Source organism: Octopus bimaculoides, chromosome 2 (assembly GCF_001194135.2).
Source record: "Octopus bimaculoides isolate UCB-OBI-ISO-001 chromosome 2, ASM119413v2, whole genome shotgun sequence".
Lineage (NCBI taxonomy): Eukaryota > Metazoa > Mollusca > Cephalopoda > Octopoda > Octopodidae > Octopus > Octopus bimaculoides.
This window is the reverse complement of record NC_068982.1, coordinates 92,498,114-92,502,379: the sequence shown is the minus strand read 5'-3', so window position 1 is coordinate 92,502,379 and position 4,266 is coordinate 92,498,114. Positions and strand designations below refer to the sequence as shown.

Sequence of the window (4,266 nt, the reverse complement as noted above, 5' to 3'; positions counted from 1 at the left end):
TATATATATATAATGGGATGTCTAGAATGGATTTCCTACTTCAGTATTGTAGTTTGTTGAAATGATTTGTAATCAATCTGATTGATTTCTGATTACTGAAATATACCTAATGAAATATCAATAATTTGTTTTTTGTTCATTTCAACTATATATATGTTTACAGCCCTCTGGTTTGTTGGATTTTGTTGAACTATCCAACCCATACAACCATGGATGATGGACATTAGCTGATGATGATATAAATATGACAGGCTCCTTTCCGCCTACCAAGTTCACTCACAAGACTTTGATTAGCTCAGTGCTATAGTAAAAGACTCTTGCTCAAGGTACCATGCAGTGGGACTAAACCTGAAACCATGTGATTGGGAAGCAAATTTTTTTAACTACATAGCCATATCTGTGCATATGTGTGTGTGCATTCATGTATGTATGAAATGGGAGATCAAAAATAAAAAAGATGATGATTCATTAGTGATTAAATTACTTGTGATTAATAAAGGGAAGATTTTCTGGTAAATCAGGTATTATTTTATATGATGCAATGGGGAATGTAGGTGATTTTGTATAAAGTTAGCAATTATTCATAACTGGACAGGTTTTCCTTTTATTTTTTACTCCTAATCAAAGTGAGGAAAACAGTTTATTTGATAACATCTGCAATACTGAAGCTTTAAGCTATTTAGGAAAGATCTATGGAAATTTTATTTCCTTAACTTGTAGAATTTATCAACTAAAATGTACTACAAGTCTAACTTCACCTTTAAATGAATGAAAATTAGAAACAATTACTAAATAGAGCACTAACCAGTTATCTTTATTAAAAGAAATGTACAGAAAATGCCGTGATTAGAAACAGTTTGTTGAAACTTTTTTGTTACAAGAAAATTTGTGTATGACTTTTTATATTTTATTTATTTGGCAGAATGCTACAATACATAATATTGTGATTGTAAAATTTATAGAAGGTGTTAAAATACTTGTTCTTTAAACTGAAAAATTTCTTTAGCAAAACAATTGTTTATAGAAAATTATGATTGGCCATGTTTGCAACAATTAGCATATCTTATCATATTAAAAATAATTAACTTGGGTCAAATCTTATTACTGAGTGCCAGTAAGCAAGGTACATAACTTTGCTTGCTTCAGCTTGATTGATGACACCCAACTACAAATGCAATTTCTCCAAATTATATTTAGTCATGCAACCTCAGTAAAAGAGAGAGATAAAACAAATGCATAATAAAATCAGCTCTAGGTCCCAATTCCATTTTTTTACACCAACTGAATGACCCTTGATTGACCATAATTATATTTGAAATTACATGTGTTCTTTAAATTTACCTTTAAAAAATTGAAATAAGTAATTAATAAAAATCAAAAGAATTATTTCTTATCACTTTGGAGGTTGTTTTATTTTTACTTACTGTTCCTTAATGACTAATCAAGAAATCTTCAACCACTACTTCTCCATGCTAACATAAATTGGATGAGGATTATGCAACATAGTCTCCATACTTTTATCCTCAAGGTTGAATTTTCTAAGGTCTCATAGAAATTTTCAATTAAAACATTTTCTTATTGTTTTGTTACTGTCTATTATCCTCTACTTCAAACACACCCATATCAGCTTCAAATATCTATATATTTCTTGTATTTAATGGTACTCCTTTTTTCATTGCATTAAGCAAATCAAATTACACCAAAATTAATGTAGTTTTTTGTTTTTATTTATTTGCAAATGAATAATATATAAATTCAATAAATACCCATCACCACAAAGTATATGTTACTGATCAATTTAGAATGAAATATTTAAATTTTTGACATCATTCTGAATTGAAAAAATGAAAAAACTTTCAATAAATAACAAGAAATAAATGTTAAACTGATAAATATCAAGTAACCGTTACCCACAGTTAATACCGAATACTGTATCAGAGCAGAATGCAAAAATAAAATAAACTTCAAAACTAACAAAATAGATGCCGCATATTTAGACGACTATACACTAGACTTAATAATACAAGAGAATATGAAAAAGACAATGTTTTAGTAGCACATCATAAATATATAATATAGAGATTGTTATGCTAAACTATATTAATTACATCACCTGGTAGTTGCTAAATTAACCACTGTATTAGTATCATGTAACATAATACTTCTTATAAATAAATAACTAATAAAATTCATGCTGCTAAATAGACAGCCATTGAAAATAAAATCTGAAGACAAACACAAAGACAACTAACATGGTGTTACAAAAATAAAAAAAACCTTGCATAACAACTCAATATCTATGTACTGTGGTTCTAAGTAAAACTTCTAAAACAAGATGTTAACAAGCATGAAGAAAGAAAAGAAAATTAATATATATAATATTTGAATTGAAACAACTCACTTGTTCTCCCTGAATGTTATTTGGGATAATCGAGAATGAAAAATAACATGAAATAATTGATAGATATAGCAATGTCTTACAAACATCAGAATAATGTAATTCTTAAAAACAAACTTTCATCAAATATCTTTGACATAAGTTCTTTTATAAAGAGTTTTTCTGTTATGGTAATAACTTTTATCAATTGCAATTTCATTTATAACAAACTGTCACTAAGTCATTGATACACCACTAAACACTTGTTTTCATCTAACAATTCAATAAAAAATATACCCCAGATTTCTACAAGCTATTTGAGGTACTTAACCTCAGAAGTGCAATCTAACAAAGCCTTCACAAACTATAGAGGAACTTCATTGCCTGAAGCGCTGAGCATTACTTCAGCTGATAACAACTTAAGTAGGTGAGCCATTGATTTGTGTGTGAATCTTTACTAAAGACACAATAGTAGATACAGTGTCTGCCAGTTGTAACTCACTAAAGGTTGGGACACTACATTAAAAAATCTTTTGTACAGATAGCTGAATTACATATCAAAAATACACAATTAGCATGTTTTAAAGCATTAAAATTGAAAATATATCTAATTTTTAAAAAATCGTCTTTTAACCTCATTAAAATAGCTTTTTAAAATTCAAACTGCTATCACATAAAATGCGAATCCAATACGTTTTAAAAGACATATTTAATATATTCCTCTAATATAGACAGGTTTGATAAAGTATTAAAGATGAAAATTAATACAGTATTTAACATTCTAATATTTGAATGTAAGCTTGCACAAGACACCTTGTTGTTGAAGTAATCATTAAAAAGGCCATACAGAAATTAAGTGTAACAAATCTATTGAAAATAATTGGATAGTCTAATCTTCATGTTAATTCTTTTAATGAAGACTTTAATTATACCAACAAATGCAGGAAGTAGTGTAACTATACTTGAATAAAATTTGTATAATTAGTTATGGATGTGTATGTGTTTTCATAAACTGAGAAAAATTATGAGAAAGAGTGTGTGTAATGAGGAGCCAGAAGGAAAAAGTGAAATATGTACCTAATGAAAGAGAGGGCGACAATAAAACATATCTTGCTTAAAACATACAATAAATGGCAAAAAGAGTTGATAGGGAAGGGGTGCTGTTGCCAACAGATAGAAAAAATGGTAGATGCTATTTCTGATATATATATATATATATATATATATATATAAAGAGTGGCTAACATATGTGATCGCCAGCTGACATTTTGATTATGTGGGATTTTGTTATATGTAAAGGATAAATCAGTACATAGGTATTAACTCAATACAGAGATAATCAATGCAAGGGGATATAGGTTATGTTAGCAGTGGTTGTGAGTTGTGGTGGACATATAAGATATAGCATTAAAAAAACGAGATGAGGTAAATCTAAGCTAAGGGAGTTAAACCTTACAAAATGATTAAAGGATGAACTACAGCTAAAATTTATTCTATAATTTGTTCAATACATGCTAAAATGAAATAAAGGTCATAAAAGCAAGTGATGATATTAACAAACTATGAACAACTGTTTAAAAGATTTTCAATTCAAGATTTATTGCAAGAAATTTATCAGTTTTGATTAAAGGTGATTTATAATTGATAATTATCAAGTTACTGACTACTAGTAAGTGTTGAGTTTGGGAGGGACTGAGATCAAGGTGTCAAAGCAAGGGGAGATAAATACATTAACTTTTGATTAAAATGTTTGCAACAAACATAAAAGGTGTTTTTTTTTTTTTAAGTTGTGGATTTGATAATTAGATAAATAAACGATAGTAAATACACAATTTAAATTTCCTTTAACTTCAAACGAAAACACAAAAACTTATACATACGCATATATA

At 28.0% G+C, this 4,266-nt stretch overlaps 1 protein-coding gene across 5 annotated transcripts in view; it reads right to left on the bottom strand.

Moving 5' to 3' along the window:
* The window catches only part of LOC106883998 (protein CLEC16A), a 109,900-nt gene that overhangs the window by 3,368 nt on the left and 102,266 nt on the right, over positions 1-4,266 (bottom strand). The window lies entirely within an intron of this gene.